Below are 23,474 nucleotides of genomic sequence, written 5' to 3'. Positions count from 1 at the left end.
TGTTTCTGATTGACAGGCTGTAACGAGTGGGATGCTGCAAGGATACCGCAAGGGGCCAGGAGTCCAAGGGCAGCATGGGCCAGCCCACATTGCGATACGTGTGTGTACTAGGTCCGTGCAGCAGAGCTGGTCTCCAGTCGTCTTGGGTAATCCTTGCCACTGGACCAAGACCTAGCTCTGTCAAGCCCCTGTGGTGGCTGGTGTGCAATGACCACCACACGTTAAAAAAAATCCACGCACAGGCGTCTTCCACCCTTCAGGATGTAGTTCGGGTCCTTCAATCGAAACACTTGTGAATTCATTCTTTTTTGGCGTGGAAGCAAGTCATTCTCGTTTCGAGGGACTGCCTATGATGATGATGATAGTCCTCTCCGAATGCATTACCGCACACTTCTCCAGATTGAATTCCATTTGCCACTGTTCTGCCCACCTGACCAGTCCATTGATATCTTCCCGCAGTCTGCAGCTTTCTTCTTCATTATCAACCACACGACCTATTTTAGTGTCATCTGCAAACTTCTTAATCATACCCCTTACATGCAAGTCCAAACCATTGATATATACCATAAAGAGGAAGGGACCTAGCACTGAGCCATGCAGAACCCCACTGGAAACAGCCTTCCAGTCACAAACACCCAGTAACCATTACACTTTGCTTCCTACCACTGAGCCAATTTTGGATCCAACTTGCCACTTTTCCTTGGGCTTTTACTTTCGTGACCAGTCTGCCATGTGGGACCTTATCAAAAGCCTTGCTAAAATCCAGATAGATTACATCAAATGCACTACCCTCATCGACCCTCCTTGTTACCTTCTCAAAAAATTCAATCATTATTCAGACACGACCTTCCCTTAACAAATCCATGCTGATTGTCCTTGATTAATCCGTGTCTTTCTAAATGAAGGTTTATCCTGTCCCTCAGAATTCTTTCCAATAATTTTCCAATTATTTTTGTATTTGTACTCCAAGATCCCTTTGATCCTCTACCCCACCTAGACTCGCACCCTCCAAGTAATAAGTGACCTCCCTATTCTTCCTACCAAAATGTAATACCTCACATTTATCTGTGTTGAACTTCATTTGCCAATTATATGCCCATTCTGCAAGTTTATTAATGTCGTCCTGTAATTTGTTGCAGTCCGCCTCAGTATTGACTCGCCTCACCCCCCCCCCCCCCCCCCACCCCCACCACCAATTTGGTGTCACCCGCAAATTTAGAATTGTGTTTTTGATTCCAAAATCTAAATCATTAATATAAATTGTGAACAACAGTGATCCTAGTACTGATCCTTGTGGAACACCACTGCCCCTCTTTTACCCCTACTCTCTGCTTTCTGTCTTAGAACATAAGGAATAGGAGTAGGCCATATGGCCCCTCGAGCCTGCTCTGCCATTCAATAAGATCATGGCTGATCTGATCATGGACTCAGCTCCACTTCCCCGCCCGCTCCCCAGACCCCTTAATCCCTTATCGTTTAAGAAACTGTCTATTTCTGTCTTAAATTATTCAATGTCCCAGCTTCCACAGCTCTCTGAGGCAGCGAATTCCACAGATTTACAACCCTCTGAGAGAAGAAATTTCTCCTCATTTCAGTTTTAAATGGCGGCCCCTTATTCTAAGAGCATGCCCCCTAGTTCTAGTCTCCACTATCATTGGAAACATCCTCTCTGCATCCACCTTGTCAAGCCCCCTATAATCTTATATGTTTCAATAAGATCACCTCTCATTCTTCTGAATTCCAATGAGCAGAGGCCCAACCTACTCAACCTTACCTCATAAGTCAACCCCCTCATCCCTGGAATCAACCTAGTGAACCTTCTCTGAACTACCTCCAAAGCAAGTATATTCGTAAATATGGAAACCAAAGCTGCACGCAGAATTCCAGTTGTGGCCTCACCAATACCTTTATATAGCTGTAGTAAGACTTCCCTGCTTTTATACTCCATCCCCTTTGCAATAAAGGCCAAGATACCATTGGCCTTCCTGATCACTTACTGCACCTGCATATTATCCTTTTGTGTTTCATGCACAAGTACCCCCAGGTCCTGCTGTACTGTGGCACTTTGCAATCTTTTTCCATTTAAATAATAACGTGCTCTTTGATTTTTTTTCTGCCAAAGTGCATGACCTCACACTTTCCATCTTTATACTCCATCTGCCAAATTTTTGCCCACTCACTTAGCCTGTCCATGTCTTTTTGCGGGTTTTTTGTGCCCTCCTCACACATTGCTTTTCCTCCCATCTTTGTATCGTCAGCAAACTTGGCTGCATTACACTCAGTCCCTTCTTCCAAGTCGTTAATACAGATTGTAAATAGTTGGGGTCCCAGCACTGATCCCTGTGGCACCCCACTAGTTACTGATTGCCAACCAGAGAATGAACCATTTATCCCGACTCTCTGTTCTCTGTTAGTCAGCCAATCCTCTATCCATGCTACTATATTACCCCAACTCCGTGAACTTTTATCTTGTGCAGTAACCTTTTATGTGGCACCTTGTCAAATGTTTCTGGAAGACCAAATACACCACATCCACTGGTTCCCCTTTATCCACCCTGTTTGTTACATCCTCAACGAACTCCAGCAAATTTGTCAAGCATGACTTCCCTTTCATAAATCCATGCTGACTCTGCCTGACCAAATTTTGCTTTTCCAAATGTCCTGCTATTGCTTCTTTAATAGTGGACTCCAACATTTTCCCAACCACAGATGTTAGGCTAACTGGTCTATAGTTTCCTGCTTTTTGTCTGCCTCCTTTTTTAAATAGAGGCGTTACATTTGTAGTTTTCCAATCTGCTGGGACCTCCCCAGAATCCAGGGAATTTTGGTAAATTACAACCAATGCATCCACAATCCCTGCCGCTACTTCTCTTATGACCCTAGGATGCAAGCCATCAGGTCCAGGGGATTTATCTGCCTTTAGTCCCATTATCTTACTGAGTACCACATCCTTAGTGATTGTGATTGTGGCAAGTTCCTCCCTCTAACCCCTAGACTATCCACTGTTAGAATATTGTTAGTGTCCTCTACCGTAAAGACTGATACAAAATATTTGTTCAGAGTTTCTGCCATCTCCATGTTCCCCATTACTAATTCCCCGGTCTCGTCCTCTAAGGGACCAACATTTACTTTAGCCACTCTTTTCCTTTTTATATACCTATAGAAACTCTTGCTATCTGTTTTTATATTTCGTGCTAGTTTACTTTCATAGTCTATCTTCCCTTTCTTAATCATTTTTTTAGTCATTCTTTGCTGGCTTTTAAAAGCTTCCCAGTCTTCTGTCCTCCCACTAGTTTTGGCCACTTTGTATGCCCTTTTTAATTGGATACCATCCTATATTTCTTTAGTTAGCCACGGATGGCTATCTTTTCTCTCACTGGAATATAGTTGTGAAATATCTCCTAAATGTACACCACTGTTCAACCGTCGTACACTTTAGTCTATTTTCCCAGTCCATTTTACCCAACTCTGCCCTCATACCTTTATAGTCTCCTTTATTTAAGCTTAGTACACTGGTTAGAGATCCAACTTTCTCGCCCTCCATCTGAATTTGAAATTCAACCATGCTATGATCACTCGTTCCAAGGGGATCCTTTACTAGGAGATTGTTTATAAATCCTGTTTCATTACACAGGACAAGATCTAAGATAGCCTGTCCCCTGGTTGGTTCCATTACGTACAGCTCAAGGAACCCATCCCTTACGCACGCTATGAACAACTCCTCAAGGCTACCCTGACCAATTTGATTTGTCCAATCAATATGGAGGTTAAAATCACCCATGATTATTGCTGTTCCCTTTTTACAAGCCCCCACTATTTCCTGGTTTATACTCCGACCAACAGAGTTGCTACTGTTAGGGGACCTATAGACTACACCCACCAGTGACTTTTTCCCCTTATTGTTCCTTATCTCCATCCAATCTGTTTCAACACCCTTTATCATTTGAGCCAATATCGTTTCTTACTATTGCAGTGATTCCATCCTTGATCAATAGAGCTACATCACCTCCTTTTCTTTTCTGTCTGTCCTTCCGGATTGTCAAATACCCTTGAATATTTAATTCCCAGTCTTGGTCACCTTGCAACCACATCTCTGTGATAGCTATCAGATCATACCCATTTGTCTCGATTTGTGCTGTCAACTCATCTATCTTGTTACAAATGCTACGTGCATTTAGACAAAGTGCCTTTAAGTTTTTTTTTTACCCTCTTTTCCTGCTTCTTTCCTCTCTCCTTCAAGCTCACTTTCTTTATTTTTGCTTTCTAATTCCTGCTTTACTTCCCTCCCCCTACTGAATCTATTCTCTGGTTCCCATCCCCCTGCCAAGCTAGTTTAAACCCTCCCCAACAGCACGAGCAAACTTCCCCGCAAAGATATTGGTCCCGGCTCTGTTGAGGTGCAACCCATCCGGCTTGTACAGGTCCTACCTCCCCCAGAAGCGGTCCCAATACCTCAGGAAACTAAAGCCCTCCCGCCTGCACCATCTCTCAAGCCACGTATTCATCTGCTCTATCCTCCTATTGAAGCCAATTAGCTTTCCATTCTGCTACTTTTCCCCTGACTCAGCATTCTCTGACCTAGGGGTACCTTATCGAAGATCTTTTGAAAATCTAGATAAATTACATCTTCTGAATTGCCATTGTCTATGCTCTCTGACTTTCAGAAGGCTTTCGACAAGGTCCCACACAAGAGATTAATGTGCAAAGTTAAAGTACATGGAATTGGGGGTAGTGTGCTGACGTGGATTGAGAACTGGTTGTCAGACAGGAAGCAAAGAGTAGGAGTAAATGGGTACTTTTCAGAATGGCAGGCAGTGACTAGTGGGGTACCGCAAGGTTCTGTGCTGGGGCCCCAGCTGTTTACATTGTACATTAATGATTTAGACTAGGGGATTAAATGTAGTATCTCCAAATTTGCGGATGACACTAAGTTGGGTGGCAGTATGAGCTGCGAGGAGGATGCTTTGAGGCTGCAGAGTGACTTGGATAGGTTAGGTGAGTGGGCAAATGCATGGCAGATGAAGTATAATGTGGATAAATGTGAGGTTATCCACTTTGGTGGTTAAAAACAGAGAGACAGACTATTATCTGAATGGTGACAGATTAGGAAAAGGGGAGGTGCAACGAGACCTGGGTGTCATGGTACATCAGTCATTGAAGGTTGGCATGCAGGTACAGCAGGCGGTTAAGAAAGCAAATGGCATGTTGGCCTTCATAGCAAGGGGATTTGAGTACAGGGGCAGGGAGGTGTTGCTACAGTTGTACAGGGCCTTGGTGAGGCCACACCTGGAGTATTGTGTACAGTTTTGGCCTCCTAACTTGAGGAAGGACATTCTTGCTATTGAGGGGGTGCAGCGAAGGTTCACCAGACTGATTCCCGGGATGGCGGGACTGACATATCAAGAAAGACTGGATCAACTGGGCTTGTATTCACTGGAGTTCAGAAGAATGAGAGGGGATCTCATAGAAACGTTTAAAATTCTGATGGGTTTAGACAGATTAGATGCAGGAAGAATGTTCCCAATGTTGGGAAAGTCCAGAACCAGGGGTCACAGTCTAAGGATAAGGGGTAAGCCATTTCGGACCGAGATAAGGAGAAACTTCTTCACCCAGAGAGTGGTGAACCTGTGGAATTCTCTACCACAGAAAGTTGTTGAGGCCAATTCACTAAATATATTCAAAAAGGAGTTAGATGAAGTCCTTACTACTAGGGGGATCAAGGGGTATGGCGAGAAAGCAGGAATGGGTTACTGAAGTTGCATGTTCAGCCATGAACTCATTGAATGGCGGTGCAGGCTCGAGGGGCCGAATGGCCTACTCTTGCACCTATTTTCTATGTTTCTGTTAACTTTAAAAAAAATTCAATATGTTGGGGTTCCTTTATTTTTCCTACATTGATGTTAAGTTGACTGATAATTCCATGGACATGTTCTATCCCCCTTCTTAAATATAAGTATTACGTCAGCTATCCACCAGTCCTCTAGCACTACACCTTTTTCCAACGAATTATTAAATATGTGTAGTAATGTCTCTACTATCTCTTCCCTATATTCTTCTAAAATGCGTGGGTGCAATCTAGGGGTTTTATCTTGAGTTTGATTAGTTTACTTAATATATCCCTTCTTTTTATTTTAAATGTACGTATCTCATTACTAATCTGATCATCCAATGTCATGTCCACCTGTTCTATTTCCCTGGTAAATACTGAAGCAAAATAATTATTTAATATTTCTGCCATCTCTATCGTTACATGTGGTATTATCCTGTCTATTCCTTCATAAGAACGCAAGAAATAGGAGAAGGAGTGGGCCATTTGGCCCTTCGAGTCTCGATATGGCTGATCTGATCTTGGCCTCAACTCCACTTCTCTGCCCGCTCCCCATAACCCTTGACTCCCTTAATGGCCCTATTCCCATCCCAATCGTCCTTTTTTTATTGGTGTGCCTGTAAAATATTTTACTATTTTGTTTTATGTTCCTTGATAATTTAATTTCATAGTTCCTCTTTGCCTTCCTAATTGTTTTTTTTTACTTCTCTCCTAATCTCCCTTATCATGCACTCCCCTGCTGTCTATGTACTTAATGTATGCCTCTTTCCTTACCCTCAATTGTTCCCTTATGGCTTTATTCATCCATGGAGTCTCATTGGCCCCAAGTTTCCACATGATTTGCTCCTGATTTTTAGGAGCAACTGGTGTAGAACGGAGTATCTTAGAAATCGGAATTCTCGTCATTTAGTTTGCTCCAGTTCTAGTCAGTTAGAACAGTTTTACTTTGGAACAGAATTTTTTTTTCAAAAGGGGGCATGTCCGGCCACTTACGCCTGTTTTCAAAGTTTCGTCAGTGAAAACTTACTCCAAACTAACTTAGAATGGAGTAAGTGAAGATTTTTGTACGCTCGAAAAAACCTTGTCTACACTTTAGAAAATCAGGCGTAGGTTACAAATCAGGTGTAGGGAATGGTGGGTGGGGTTTAAAGGGAAGTTTACAAACATTAAACACTTCAGTTTTACAAATAAAGAGCCATCATCAATAATAAATGATAAATACATCAATAAATCAACCAATAAATCAATCAAAAAAAATTAATAAGAAATAATTTTTTTTTAAATCAATAAATAAAACATTTTCTACTTACCGACTGCAGCACCGGGAGCCCTCCAACAGCGTGCTGGGATGTCCCCCGCCCCCAGTGTGTCTCTGTCAGTGTTTCTATCTCTCTGTCCTACTGTGTGTGTCTCTCATTCTCTGTCTGTCAGTGTCTGTGTTTCTGACAGCAAGGGGAGGGGGATAGAGGGAGAGAGGGGGGGAGCAGGGGGAGGGATGGGGGAGAAGGGGGAAGGGGGGAGGGAGGAGAAGGGGATAAAGGAGATGGGGGGGCAGGAGATTGTGGGGGGGGGGGGGAAAGGAGATTGAGGGTGGGGGAAGGAGATTGGGGGGAGGGAGGCTGAACGGGCCGGGCCTGAGACTTCGGGCGGGGCCCGTCCCCAGAACCAGATTTACAGGTAGGTGGCGTTGGGTCGGGTCCTGGGGGGTGGTGAGAGGGAAGTCTGTTCGGTTCGGGTCGGGGGGAGGGAGGGGGAGGGAGGTCAAGTCGGGGGGAGGGAGATCAGTCGGATCCAGTCCGGGGGGGGGTGGGGGGGCGGCAGAGAGCGGGAGTCGGTGTCGGGTCCGGGGGGGGGGGGGGGGGAGAGAGAGAGTGGGAGTTGGGTCGGGTCTAGTCGGCGGGGGGGGTGCGGGGGAGAGAGCGGGAGTCGGTGTCGGGTCCGGTCCGGAGCCGGGAAGCGGGAGTCGAGTCGGTGTCGGCAGGAAGCAGGAGCTGGCCGTGGGAGGATCCTTATTCACGCAGCCCCAGTGAGGCCATTCGGCCAGGGCTAGGTGCTGCGTGCTTCGGGCCCCTCCCACACAGTTTCGGGCGCCTGGAGCTACTGATCTTGCGCGCCCACTGTAGCGCGCATGTGCAGAGGTCCCGGCACTGTTTTCAGCGCAGGGACCTGGCTCTGCCCCCTACAGCTCCTGCTGCGCCACGCCGAGGGCCAGAGGACCTGCAGGGAGCCGGAGAATACGGAGGATTTTTTTAGGCGCACTTTGTGGCGCGAAAAACGGGCGTCCAGGTCGGGACTGCGCCGTTCTAGGCGCGGTTCGAAACTTCGGCCCATTGTGTTTAGTTTGTTCTTTCCTTTTCGCGGAATATATTTTCCTGGACTCTCAAACACTGTTTTAAATGTTTCCCGTTGCTGTTCTACATTGTTTTTTGCCATTTTGTTGCCCATTTTATTGTCCCAAGTTCTATTCTCAGCCCCTCAAAATCTGCTTTCCTCCAATCTATTGCCCTGGTTTTCATCATACTTCTATCCTTCTCAATTATCATCCTAAAACGTATTATTTTATGGTCACTATTGCTTAGATGTTCCCCTACTTTTACTTCTCTTAGGTGCTCTAGTTCATTACTAGATCAAATAGCGACTCCTCCCATAGGCTTTTTACATGTTGGGTTAGAATGGAGTCCTGTACACATTGCAGGAACTCCATTCCCTTATCCCCCTTACCTAATCCTTCTCTCCAATTAATATCGGGCTGGTTGAAATCCCCCCCATGATGATTGTTCTGTATTTTTACTCAATTCCCTAATTTGTCTGCATATTTTTTCCTCCACCTCCCTTCCACTATTAGGTGGTCTGTAGTCTACATAACTTTAACAATCTGATTCCTCAATCTCGTACAACTTCTTCCTTCCAGTTAGGTCACAGTAGTGAGTAGTGGTACCCATCCTGCAATGCTTGTCTGCCTGTCCTTCTGGTAGATCCATCCTGGGATGTCTGTTGCTGTCGGTGTCAGCTGTGGCTCAGTGGGTAGCAACTTGCCTCTGCATCAGAAGGTTGTGAGTTCAAATCCCAGTCCGGGGACTTGAGCACACAAATCTAAGCTAGCACTCCAGTGCTGTGCTGAGAGAGTGCTGCACTGTCGGAGGTGCCGTCTTTCAGATGAGACGTTAAACCGAGGTCCTGTCTGCTCTCTCAGGTAGATGTAAAAGATCCCTTGGCACTATATCGAAGAAGAGCAAGGGAGTTATCCCCGGTGTCCAGGCCAATGTTTATCCCTCAATCAACGTAACAGAAGTAGATTATCTGGTCATTGTCACATTGTTGTTTGTGGAAGCTTGCTGTGCGCAAATTGGCTGCTGTGTTTCAAAAGTATTTCATTGTCTGTAAACTAATTTGAGACGTCCGGTGGTCGTGAAAGCACTATATAAATGCAAGTCTTTTCTTTTATCTCTTGTTTGGATGTTAACAAAACAATCTTTTATATATATTCCACAAAGTAAAACCTCTTTTTCCACCTGTTCAGATAACTGATCACGCCGAGTGCTGCATTTAATTGCAAGGGTTCACCTTGTGAATGGTGAATGACCTTAAGTAGAAGCAAGTCAATAACTTAAAATGAACAATTTGCAATTATAAGACATTTCCTACATTACATCAATGACTACACCTCAAAAGTACTTCATTGAACATAAGAATATAAATATTCAGAGCAGGAGACCACCAACCAGCCCCTCGAGTCTGCTCAGCCATTCAACAACTGATCATGGCCGATCTTCTACCTCGACTCCACTTTCCCGCCCGATCTCCATATCCCGTGATTCCCGGTTGTAAACTGCTTTGGGACATCCTGAGGTTGTGAAAACGCTGTATAAATGCAAGTCGGTCTTTGTTTCTTTTCTTTTTCTCTTTTCCTTTTTCTCCTTTTCGTTCTTTCTTTTTCTTTCTCTCCCCATTTCTTTCAACAAGCACATGAAAGAAAAGGGAATAGAAAGATATGCTGAACTATCTTGAGATGAAGTAGCTGCAATGGGAGGAGAGTGGTGTCGGGTAGAAACACCGGCAGAGACCATTGGGGCCGAATGGCTTGCTTCTGTGCTGTATATTCTATGTAATTATTTCTCTCTCTTTCTCTCTGTCTCTGTTGCTCTCTCTCTCTCTCTCTCTCTCTCTCGTCACGGTATAGATAGTGTATAATAACGGTGTGGTACTTTATGGGGGATGGGAGGAAAGGGCACCTGATTGTGATTGAACTATTATCCTACAATAGACGGAGGCTTCACAAAAGTAACTGAAAAATTAGTGCAGCCGCACTTGACAGCTGAAGAGATTTGGTGACCGTGAAATTAAATATTGGCACAATGGAGGACTGTTTGAAAAGAATAAACATTTTATTCTGTCCGTCCAAATAAGGCAACGTATGCTCACTGGAGATCTTTATTCAACCAATGCACTATCCTCAGCATGTCTGAGGCTGTGATATTTATACATATAACGCTTTGTTTTTGGCCTGTGCTGATGCACCTGTTGTACGTCCTGCCTGGGGGTTCTGCAGAGCAGGAGCCTTTAAACCTGATTGGTTGGTCTTTCAGTACAAACTAACAACATATTTAACCATTTCCTAGCCACCCCCCTCCCCACATAGTGTTAGTGCCCCAGTTACTGTGTCTGCTGTAGACCTGCTCTGCAATCATTTCCCACGTGTACAAGACAGATTGTTTGAGCTGCCTTGCTTTCTTGCCCTAGTTTATTTAATCTGGATCATCCAGTTTTGTAAATAGTACTTTGGTCAGATGGTGTTTTAATTGAAAAAATTACCAGCTCGGTTTTAATTCACCTGGCATCAGCTACCTTTGCTGAAGCAGGAGGCTTGGCTTTATTCATATTCTGCTGTAGAAATGGTAATATTGGCAGGGCAGTTTGTGGAAAGTGGAACTCTTGTCAAAGAGCCTGCTTTTATGTAGAGCTAAAATACAGTAAGCTCCATTATTACCAGCTTTAGAAAAGGCTGCTCTTCCCATTGAAGCTCTGCCCCACTTATCACAACCTCCAACTTACCCTCAACAAGTCGACCTTACCTGGAAAACCCCTGCAATCTCTTCACATTCAAGAAAATACATTGTTCTGAATATTTGTTTTTCACTCATTTCCATTCATGACCTCTGGGACTGTTTCATGGCTTACCCTGAAGTAATAATCCGGATTTACACTTAACATTTGGCACATTTAAGGGACAGCTAGATAAGTAGGAGGGAGGAAGGATTAGAAGGATATGTTGATAGGGCGAGAGGAATAGGGAGATAGTTTGTATGGAGTATAAATACTGGTATGGACCAGTTAGGCTGAATGGCCTGTTGCTGTGCTGTAAATCCGATGTAATTTTATTTACTTCAGTAAAGTTCCACCGTCCACTGCCTTCTTTCTAGTCTGTAAACCTTAAGCTTCTCTAATCTTATCTCCTAGATCATCCCCTTTACACGAGGGCTCAGTCTGCTGCCCTTTGCTGTTTTCAGTGTCACTAGATCTTTTTTTAATAGTACAGTGACCAATGCTGAACACAATATTATAAGTATGTGATCTGTGAATTGTAAAACCTTAGGATAAAGTTAATTTTACTACTTTATCCTAACATTCCCTCATCCCCCTCGATTTCTTGGTCACATTGTCTGGATATTGAAAGTAAATCTCCACAATTATTCCAAGGTTTCTTTCTAAAGTCTCCCTGTTTCGATTCCACTCCATACATTTGTACATTTTATAGTATATACATTAATTTGCCTGCAACATTACATGCTCAATATGCAGACAATCACAGTCCTTTTGCAAATCTTCAGCTGCACACATAGGCTCGCGCTCTCTCCCTCTCCCCATTTTACCATTGTGACCAAATTTGACAAACCTGTACTTCATTTTCGGTCATTTATGTTGATTACAACAAAAAGGGTCCAACCACTGAGCCCCAAGAATTCCAACCCACTCAAGCTGACATTACACCCCTCGCCAGTACCAGTAACGCATTGACTCGTTATGCCCCTTATTTGACCTTTGTGGATTGGCTGACGTAATTCACCGCTTGTCAGGGACTCTGGGCTAGCTTTTTAAAATTCATTCATTGGGATGTGGGTGTTGCTGGCAAGGCCGGCATTTATTGCCCATCCCTAATTGCCCTGAAGAAGGTGATGGTGAACCGCCGCCTTGAACCACTCCAGTCCTGTGGTGAAGGTATACCAACGGTGCTGTTACGGAGCGAGTTCCAGGATTTTGACCCAGCGACGATGAAGGAACGGTGATATATTTCCAAGTCAGGATGGTGTGTGACTTGGAGGGGAACTTGCAGGTGATGGTTTTCCCATGTGCATGCTGTCCTTGTCCTTCTAGATGGTAGTACTGGCAGGTATGTGAGGTGCTGCCGAAGAAGCCTTGGCGAGTTGCTGCAGTGCATCTTGTAGATGGTACACACTGCAGTCACAGTGCACCTGTGGTGGCGAGAGTGAATGTTTAAGGTGTGATAAGGCACTGTATAAAAACAGAGTGCCTATTTGTACTAACGCTTTTAACATAGAAACATAGAAAATAGGTGCAGGAGTAGGCCATTCGGCCCTTCGAGCCTGTACCGCCATTCAATGAGTTCATGGTTGAACATGCAACTTCAGTAACACATTCCTGCTTTCTCGCCATACCCCTTGATCCCCCTAGTAATAAGGACTACATCTAACTCCTTTTTGAATATATTTAGTGAATTGGCCTCAACAACTTTCTGTGGTAGAGAATTCCACAGGTTCACCACTCTCTGGGTGAAGAAGTTTCTCCTCATCTCGGTCCTAAATGGCTTACCCCTTATCCTTAGACTGTGACCCCTGGTTCTGGACTTCCCCAACATTGGGAACATTCTTCCTGCATCTAACCTGTCTAAACCCGTCAGAATTTTAAACGTTTCTATGAGGTCCCCTCTCATTCTTCTGAACTCCAGTGAATACAAGCCCAGTTGATACAGTCTTTCTTGATATGTCAGTCCCGCCATCCCGGGAATCAGTCTGGTGAACCTTCGCTGCACTCCCTCAATAGCAAGAATGTCCTTCCTCAAGTTAGGAGACCAAAACTGTGCACAACACTCCAGGTGTGGCCTCACCAAGGCCCTGCACAACTGTAGTAACACCTCCCTGCCCCTGTACTCAAAACCCCTTGCTATGAAGGCCAACATGCCAATTGCTTTCTTAGCCGCCTGCTGTACCTGCATGCCAACCTTCAATGGCTGATGTACCATGACACCCAGGTCTCGTTGCACCTCCCCTTTTCCTAATCTGTCACCATTCAGTTAATAGTCTGTCTCTGTTTTTACCACCAAAGTGAATAACCTCACATTTATCCACATTATACTTCATCTGCCATGCATTTGCCCACTCACCTAACCTATCCAAGTCACTCTGCAGCCTCATAGCATCCTCCTCGCAGCTCACACTGCCACCCAACTTAGTGTCATCCACAAATTTGGTGAAACTACATTTAATCCCCTCGTCTAAATCATTAATGTACAATGTAAACAGCTGGGGCCCCAGCACAGAACCTTGCGGCACCCCACTAGTCACTGCCTGCCATTCTGAAAAGTATCCATTTACTCCTACTCTTTGCTTCCTGTCTGCCAACCAGTTCTCAATCCACGTCAGCACACTACCCCCAATCCCATGTGCTTTAACTTTGCACATTAATCTCTTGTGTCGGACCTTGTCGAAAGCCTTCTGAAAGTCCAAATATACCACATCAACTGGTTCTCCCTTGTCCACTCTAATGGAAACATCCTCAAAAAATTCCAGAAGATTTGTCAAGCATGATCTCCCTTTCACAAATCCATGCTGACTTGGACCTATCAGGTCACCTCTTTCCAAATGTGCTGCTATGACATCCTTAATTATTGATTCCATCATTTTACCCACTACCGATGTCAGGCTGACCGGTCTATAATTCCCTGTTTTCTCTCTCCCTCCTTTTTTAAAAAGTGTGGTTACATTGGCTACCCTCCAGAGTCTATGGAATGTTGGAAAATGACTGTCAATGCATCTGCAATTTCCAAGGCCACCTCCTTAAGTACTCTGGGATGCAGTCCATCAGGCCCTGGGGATTTATCGGCCTTCAATTCCATCAACTTCTCCAACACAGTTTCCCGACTAATAAGGATTTCCCTCAGTTCCTCCTCCTTACTAGACCCTCTAACCCCTTTTATATCCGGAAGATTGTTTGTGCCCTCCTTAGTGAATACCGAACCAAAGTACTTGTTCAATTGGTCTGCCATTTCTATGTTCCCCGTTATGACTTCCCCTGATTCTGACTGCAGGGGACCTACTTTTGTTTTTACTAACCTTTTTCTCTCTTTACATATCTCTTCCTTCTGCGCCTGCGTCCTCTGGACCCTGCCCCCGACGCCTCCCGCCCAGAACCGGAAATGGGACCACGTTGTCCCTCATTTATCCATGTTGTCCGACTGAGCCACTGAGCCATCCCGACTGGGCAGGGAGAGGGAAGGCGGATGCCAGAGGAAGAGAGACATGCGGAGTGGGGGGAGGGGGGGCGTGGTCGAGAGAGAGAGATACATGAAGGGGAGAGGGGAGATCGGGAACTCTGGGAAGACAGATCACATTTCTCAGAGAGCTCGGTGCGTCAAGGACATCGTTGAAGTGGATGAAATCCAGAAGTCATGACACTGTCACTATTCACTTCATACCCAATAAACCTGTTAACAATCCGTGACCCGCGCAATGCCCCATCTATGGCGGGGGTGGGGTGGGGGGGCGGGTTGGGGGAGGGTACGGTCATGCACTTGTGCTGGGTAAGGGACTTCGGTTGCAACTTGGTGGCTTTGCTGGGTTGTTCGCGAACTGTCCTCTCTGGCTTCTGAAGTTAGAATGGATCAAATTACAATTTGCAAAGTCAGTCAGAACTTGAGATGGGCGGTTCCAGTTCATATTCCAGAGAAACTTCAGGGTGTGGTTTATCCTCCAAGGGGACCAATCAGCAATAGGTCATGTGATAATTGAGAGCCAATCAGAGACGCAGCGTTAGTACAAATATTAGTACAAATAAACATATCCGTATAAAAATGCAAGGTATTTCTTTCTACGCCTGTTGTTTTGGTCAACATTATAACTAGTCTGTGACAAAGAGAGTCCTGTCACACAGACTGGAATACGATCTGCAGGGCTAGAAAATCCATTCAATCATGGGAAAAGTTCCACAGTATCAGGATCCTGGGAAAGAAAGATAGCGCTGTGAGGATGCAGCTGAAGAGAAAGTATTGGAAAAGAATTTTACATCATTGACTTGTATTTATATAGCGTCTTTAACGTAGTAAAACATCCCAAGGTGCTTCACAGGAGTGTTATAACAAAAAAATTGACACCGAGCCACGTAAGGAGAAATGAATAAAAGACAGATGAGGTAGGTTTCAAGGAGCATTTTAAAGGAGGAAAGAGAGGCAGAGAGGTTTAGGGGGGGCATTACAGAGCTTCGGGCCGAGGCAGCTGAAGCCTGGCCACCAATGGTTGAGAGATTATAATCTGGGATGTTCAAGAACTATAGAAATTTACAGCATAGAAGGGGGCCATTCGACCCATTGTGACTGTGCTGGCCGAACAAGAGCTATCCAGCCTAAACCCACCTTCCAGCTCTTGGTCCGTAGTCTTATAGATTACAGCACTTCAAGTGCACATCCAAGTATTTCTGCCTCTACCACTCTTTCAGGCAGAGTTTAAATTCCCACTACTCTCTGGCTGAAAAACATTTTCCTCAGCTCTCTTCTAATCCTACTACCAATTACCTCAAATCTATGGTTATTGACATGTATCTTACATTATTATATATAACTGTATCCTAACATGCTATACATGACTGTAATAAGATATGATCTGTAACCACCAGCATACCTTACCACCAGGAGTGCACTTGCAAGAGACAGGTATATAAGGACAGGTCTCAGGCAAGTGCAGCATTCCAGAGCTGTGAAATAAAGGTGCAGGTCCAGAGTGACCTTGACTTCTCCAAATGCCTCGTGTGAATCTGTACTGAGGGGACAGGACTTTACAGTGGCGACGAGTTACGGGATTACAGAATCCACAGAATGGCGAACAACGGATCAGATGAAAAGTACAATGCGGGAGACAATTGGGAGGACTTTATAGAAAGTCTCCAGCAAAGCTTTGTTACCAAAGACTGGTTAGGCGACGATAAGGCAGACAAGAGAAGAGCCCATCTCTTGACCAGCTGTGGCTCGAAAACATACGCTTTAATGAAGGATCTGTTGGCACCCAAGAACCAGCAAGAATTGAGCACACTGGTAAAAGACCACCTGAAGCCAGCAAGCAACCTACACATGGCCAGACTCAGGTTCTACAACTACAGACGCTGTGTGGGCCAGAGCATACCAGACTTCGTAGCGGAACTTTGGAGGTTGGCTAGTTTATATGAGTTCTCTGATGAACTGAGGAGAGAAATGCTGAGAGACTTTTTCATTGAAGGAATAGGCCACGCAGGCATATTCCGAAAGCTCATAGAGACCAAGAACCTGACCTTTAGAGGCAGCAGCACTGGTTGCACAGACATTCTTGGTAGGGGAAGAAGAAACGAGGTTGATTTACAATGCAGGTACGACAACTAACAAAATATCGGAACAAGAAGTTCACAGCACTAAACAAGCTGCTACCCCCACACAGACAAAACCGGGAGAACAGGCTTGCGACAGCAGGCAGAAGCCATCAAGGGCCACAGGAATGGCCGTTCACACCTTATCAACCCACAATGCGAGCAATCAACTACAAACTGAGAGAAGCTCAAGAGAGATCAGCCAGACGCAGCTCATTCTGTGGGAACACTTTGAACAATGGAACAGGTCTGTGCTGGAGGTGTGGGGGTGGGCACTCGTCAAGGGGATGTCGATTTCAGCAGGCTGTTTGCAGAAATTGTGAATATACAGGGCATTTGGCCCGCATGTGCAAAAAAACGGCAGCTCGGCTGGTATACGAATCGGATGGGTCGGAAAGCGGACCAGAAGACGGTGGGGACAGTACCCGGGACACCGATATACAGCGGGTCAACACGATCAATGGCCGCCGCTCCTACAACAGGACGCCTCCTATAATGATGAGGGTCCTACTCAACGAGATATCTGTCAACATGGAGCTGGATATGGGAGCGAGTCAATCTCTCATGGGCGCTCAACAATTTGAACAACTTTGGCCGCATAAAAGAGACAGACCAAAACTCACAAGGGTCGACACCACACTAAGGACCAATACCAAAGAAATCGTACCAGTCCTCGGCAGTGCCATGCTCTCTGTCACACACAAAGGGACAGTGAACCGACTTCCCCTGTGGATTGTCCCCGGAGACCCCTCCGCACTGCTGGGGAGAAGCTGACTGGTAAAACTAAACTGGAAATGGGATGATGTCCATGCCATGTCATTAGAGGAACGGACCTCCTGCTCAACAGTTATAAAGCGATTTGAACATCTCTTTCATCCAAACTGGGCACTTTCAAAGGGGCCAAAGTCAAAATCTACATCACACAGGATGCTAGACCGGTCCATCACAAGGCCAGAGCTGTACCCTATGTGATGAGGGAAAAGATTGAACACGAACTAGACAGGCTTCTGCGGGAAGGCATTATATCACCTGTGGAATTTAGCGACTGGGCAAGTCCCATCGTCCCAGTCATGAAGCCTGATGGATCCGTACGAATCTGTGGGGACTACAAATCTACCATAAACAGAGTCTCCCTACAGGACCAATACCCGCTGCCCAGAGCGGAGGACTTATTTGCCACATTGGCTGGAGGTAAACTTTTCTCAAAATTAGACCTCACATCTGCATGTATGATGCAAGAATTGACCGAGGAATCCAAGCTACTTACCACCATTAACACACATCGAGGCCTTTCCCTGTACAATCGATGCCCATTCGGCATCAGGTCGGCAGCTGCCATATTCCAGCGCAACATGGAGAGTCTGCTCAAGTCCATCCCGGGGACGGTTGTATTTCAAGACGGCATACTTATCACGGGCAGGGACACCGACTCCCATCTCCATAATTTGGAGGAAGTACTAAAGCGGTTGGATTGGGTAGGCCTACGAGTCAAGAAATCCAAGTGACTGTTTCTCGCACCCGAGGTTGTATTTTTGGGCAGAAGGATTTCCGCTGATGGAATCCGCCCAACAGAGTCCAAAACAGAAGCAATTCGCCTGACACCCAGGCCCCGGAATGTCTCAGAACTGCGCGCCTTTCTCGGGCTACTCAATTACTTTGGGAACTTTATGCAGAACTTAAGCATGCTGCTGGAGCCTATCCACGTGCTACTCAGGAAGGGGTGCGATTGGTTTTGGGGGGACGCCCAGGAACGCGCCTTCAATAAGGCACGCAATCTTCTGTTTTCCAACAGTGTTTTGACTTTCTTTGATCCAGGTAAAAAGCTAGTTCTCACATGCGATGCGTCAGCATATGGGGTCGGGTGCGTTTTGCAACATGTCAATAGTGCGGGCAAATTACAACCCATAGCTTATGCCTCCAGGTCACTTTCGCAGGCGGAGCGCGGGTATGGAATGGTAGAGAAGGAGGTGCTCGCATGCGTGTACGGTGTCAAAAAGATGCACCAATACCTTTTCGGGGCCAAGTTTGCGTTAGAAACCAACCACAAGCCCCTCACGTCCCTCCTATCCGAGAGCAAGGCAATAAACGCCAACGCCTCGGCACGAATTTAACGGTGGGCACTCATGCTGGCATCCTACGACTATACCATCAGGCACAGACAACTGTGCCAACGCGCTCAGCAGGCTACCCCTGGCGACCACGGAAGGGTCTGACGAACAGGACTGTGAGATAGTCATGGCAATCAATGCCTTTGAGTCCACAAGTTCGCCCATGACGGCTCGCCAAATCAGAGCCTGGATGGCCAGCGACCCCACGTTATCCTTAGTAAAAAGATGTGTCCTAACCGGTGACTGGGCAGAGGCTCGCGATGCCTGTCCCGAGGAATTAAAACCCTTTCACAGGCGCATGCATGAGCTATCACTACAAGCAGACTGCCTGATGTGGGGCAGCCGAGTAGTCATGCCTCTGCGAGGCAGAGAGGCATTTGTCCGGGAGCTCCACTGCATCTGGTGGCCTGGTATTGACGTGGACTTGGAGCTCTGTGTCCGAAGGTGCACCATTTATGCCCAACTCAGCAATGCCCCCAGGGAGGCTCCACTGAGCCCCTGGCCTACCAAACCGTGGTCGCGGGTGCACGTAGACTATGTGGGCCCATTCATGGGCAAAATGTTTCTCGTAGTTGTCGATGCATTTTCAAAGTGGATCGAATGCACCATTTTAAACTCGAGCACAACCTCCACCACTGTGGAGAGCCTCGCAACCATGTTTGCAACGCATGGAATCCCTGACATATTGGTCAGTGACAATGGTCCGTGCTTCACCAGCGCAGAATTCCAAGACTTTATAATTGACCACGGCATAAATCACATCAAGACGGCACCGTTCAAGCTGGCCTCCAACGGCCAGGCGGAGAGAGCAGTGCAAATCATTAAACAAGGCATGCTTAAAATCCAAGGTCCCACGCTGCAGGGTCGCCTGTCGCGACTGCTGCTGGCACACAGATCTCGTCCGCACTCACTGACTGGGATCCCCCCCCCCCCGCACGCAACTGTTGATGAAAAGGACTTTAAAAACAAGGCTCTCATTAATCCTCCCAGACATGCACGAAATCGTTGAGGCAAAGCGCCATAAGCTGACTGAGTACCATGACAGAACTTCAAGGGGGAGATGGAATGAGATAAGGGACAAAGTGTTTTTTACTAAACTATGGCAGGGATCCCAAATGGCTTGTAGGGACAGTAACGGGCAAGGAAGGAAACAGGCTACTGGTAGTACAAATGGACAATGGCAAAACCTGCCGGAGGCATGTAGACCAAGTCAAAAGCAACACTGCGGAACCAGAGGCAGACTACAATGTGGCACCACACCTGGTGGACAGACAGAGGGAACAACCTGAGGAAAGGGCAATCCCAGCAGACAACCCAGGCGAGTCAACAACAATCACACCAATCGAAACAGCCCAGGCGAGATACCATCAACCACACCCAAAGAAAAACAGACACCAAGGCAAACAACTGAACCACAACTCAGACGCTCCACGCGAGAGCGTAGACCACCTGAGAGACTGAACCTATAAAAACAATAAGACCTTGGGGGAGGGTGATGCCATGTATCTTACATTATTATATATAACTGTATCCTAACATGCTACACATGACTGTAATAAGATATGACCTGTAACCACCAGCATACCTTACCACCAGGGGTGCAATTGCAAGAGACAGGTATATAAGGACAGATCTCAGGCAAGTGCAGCATTCCAGAGCTGTGAAATAAAGGTGCAGGTCCAGAATGACTTTGACTTCACTACATGCCTCATATGAATCTGTACTGAGGGGACCGGACTTTACAGTTATTGGCCTATCTGCTAGGGGAAATAGGTCCTTCCTATCCTCTCTATTGAGGCCCTTCATAATTTTATGCACCTCATTCAAGTCGCCCCTCAACCTCCTCTGTTCCAAAGAAAACAACCCCAGCCTATCCAATCTTTCCTTGCAGCTACATTTCTGCCTACCTGACCAGTCCATTCAAAGCTTTCTGCAGTCTACAGCTTTCTTCCTCACTATCAACCACACAGTTAATTTTTGTATTATCTGTAAACTTCTTAATCATGCCCCTATATTGAAGTCTAAATCATTGATACATACCACAAAAAGCAAGGGACCTCGTACTAAGCCCTGCGGAAACTCGCTAGAAACAGCCATCCAGTCACAAAAAGATCCATCAACCATTACCCTCTGCTTCCTGCCTCTGAGCCACGGAAAAGTGGTCGGAGGTTCATCTCGGGATCAAATATGACACCAAGTTCGCAAACTATCTGGTTCAGCCTCCGAGAGATGCTGGGATGAGGTTAAGGTTAGAAAATAGTTCAAAATTATATCTGTTATTTAATGATTTTAAAATTGGTATTAAATTGATATCACAAGACAGCTCATTTTCTAATATAGGTCAGAACGGTCAGACCTTCAGGTATGATCATAACTGCACTGGGTAACCACAAGTCCAAATCCATAGTGTCAACCATGGACAAGAACAAAAATCTGATAACTTGGCTTTTCCCCCAGTTGAGTGATGTAAGAAAAGGTAATCCAAGTGGTTTAGGCCGTACACACCAACAAAGTGCCAGACCTACTGAGAAACTTTACAAAAACAATCGGCCGCAGAATGTGCTGCACAATGACGACCGTGTGTAGGAGAATATTTGTTGCTGGGGTTTGGTCGTGCTAGCTGTGTGGAAGAGGGAATCGGTTATCAATTGATGTTTTATAATGGCTTTTGTTCTGTGCTGTTGGACCTGACTGCTGTGCCAAGTGTCTGTTGTGAAGCTGCAAGGATGCAACTCACCTTGAAAGGCATCACATCGAATCATACAGCACAGAAGGAGGCCACTCGGCCAATCATACCTGTGCTGGCTCTCTGAAAGAGCTACCAATTCCCTTATGAAAATTACTATTGAATCTGCTTCCACCACCCTTTCAAACTCACTGTGGCCTCTGGTTAGTCACCCTCCTGCCAATGGAAACCATTTCACCCTATCTACCCTCTCAAAAGTCCTTACAGTTTTAAACACCTCTATTAATTCTCCCCTTAACCACCTTTACTCTAAGGAGAACAATCCCAGTTTCTCCAGTCTCTCCACAGAACTAAAACTCCTCCCTGGTACCATTCCAGTAAATCTCCTCTGCACCCTCTTGAGGCCTTGACAGCCTTCCTTCCTAAAGTGGACACTCCACCTGAGGCCTAACCAGTGATTTACAATGGTTTAGCATAACTTCTCATTCCCAGTGATCTTGTTCTCACATGATGCTTGCATAAGTGCACTTTGCATCGGCGGTCACTGAACACTGGTCAGGAGTGACAACCCCGGCTGAACTAGGATCAGTTAACTCAGCACACATCTAGGATTAGACTAGAATTTGGTGGTCTGTGATGCTATCTTTGGCCACAGGTCAATGGGGGAGGAGAGGAAGAGTTTCATTCCTACCCCTCGGGCTGGGTTTGACACATATCTTAAAGTGCTTCTACTCTGAGTGAGTGCAGTCTGAAGGTAAGCACGGTCCGAATACTAAGCTCCATTTTCTGAATCACCTTCCAAAGCGAATGTCAATTTAACATTGGTCTCCTACAACTGATATCCCAGGTAAAAGGGCCTCTCGAGGTAAAAGAACACTGCACCTAGCAGTCTCCTTGTTCCCCTTTTGGAAAGGTGGAATTCCCCAAAAATGATCGCTCTCGCTCTATCTCTCTATCTATCCCATGAGTGTATTAGTGGCAAACTATGCAGCACTGACTGGCTTCCTGCGCCCCTCGTTTCTCACTCTGCGATTAACAAGAATGGTGGGCTGAAAGGTTGGAGACCTACGGTCATAGTTTCGCAGAACTGTACTGTATGTATCTGCTTCCTCCTTTTGAGGGGAGGGAGAAGAACCTCTATTTCTTCCTGTACAATCTTCCCTCACCCATCCCATCAGCAGACTACTTCGTAAGTTTCCGGCTGTAACCAGGGAAACCGTATAAAGCTCCGGTTCCTGCAGCTTGCAATCCCTCCTGTTGAATCCAACAAAAGGAATGCATTCTCCATTAAGAAGATTAGTGCGCTCTGTACGACAGCAAATCTATTCTTATCTTGGCCTGCAGAACTGAACTGAGTGTATGCTTGTGCGTGTGTGTGGTGGTGGAAGGGAACGCAGATGTCTTCGTTTCAATTGAGTAATATTCCTTTTGTAAATTTCCTTAAATTCCCCACAGAAAAGATTAAAACCAGCGAGCAGGATTGAAAGTATTTGGGAATTAAGGCAAAGGTTTTGTTCTGCCTCTGCTGTAGGTCGGCTGACAGCAGTATTATGCCATATCTGCTTTACCATTCTGTTTTTTTTTTCTTTATCCTCTTTGAAGTGCTGCGATGATTATATCCACCCTGGTGTTTTAGATTTGGATTCTGTGTTACGGCCGTGTGTTGCATATTTGGCAGTTTCTGCAACTCTCTTTGCTCTGCTGTCAAGAGTCACAAAATACAGATATTTTGACTCTTGCTTCCAATTCACTGATTATGCCATCACAATTTCTTCCAGATACTGTCACATGAAAGCCTGAACAAATATCTAGTGAAAGAATATTATAGGAGGTGGTAATGGGCCACATTCTTTACTATTGCCCTACCACATACTGCACTCTTTAAAAAATTTGATATGGGCGTCGCTGGCAAAGCCAGCATTTATTGCCCATCCCTAATTGCCTTTGAGAAAATGGTGGTGAGCCCATTTCTTGAACCGCTGCAGTCCGTGTGGTAAAGGTACTCTCACAGTGCTGTTAGGGAGAGAATTCCAGGATTTTGATCCAGCGACGATGAAGGCACGCCAATATAGTTCCAAGTCAGGATGGTGTGTGACTTGGAGGGAAACTTGCAGGTGATGGTGTTCCCATGCGCCTGCTGCTCTCATCCTTCTAGCAGGTAGAGGTCGCGGGTTTGGGAAGTGCTGTCGAAGAAGCCTTGGCGAGTTGCTGCAGTGCATCTTGTAGATGG

General features: G+C 45.8%; 1 protein-coding gene across 5 annotated transcripts in view; it reads left to right on the top strand.

The window, feature by feature from the left end:
* The window catches only part of arhgap39 (Rho GTPase activating protein 39), a 618,982-nt gene that overhangs the window by 333,781 nt on the left and 261,727 nt on the right, over positions 1-23,474 (top strand). The gene's annotated exons all lie outside the window — the stretch shown is intronic.

The sequence above is a fragment of the Pristiophorus japonicus genome, chromosome 5 (assembly GCF_044704955.1).
Source record: "Pristiophorus japonicus isolate sPriJap1 chromosome 5, sPriJap1.hap1, whole genome shotgun sequence".
Taxonomy (NCBI): Eukaryota; Metazoa; Chordata; class Chondrichthyes; family Pristiophoridae; genus Pristiophorus; species Pristiophorus japonicus.
The sequence above is the reverse complement of the archived record's forward strand: the minus strand, read 5'-3'. Positions and strand labels throughout refer to the sequence as shown.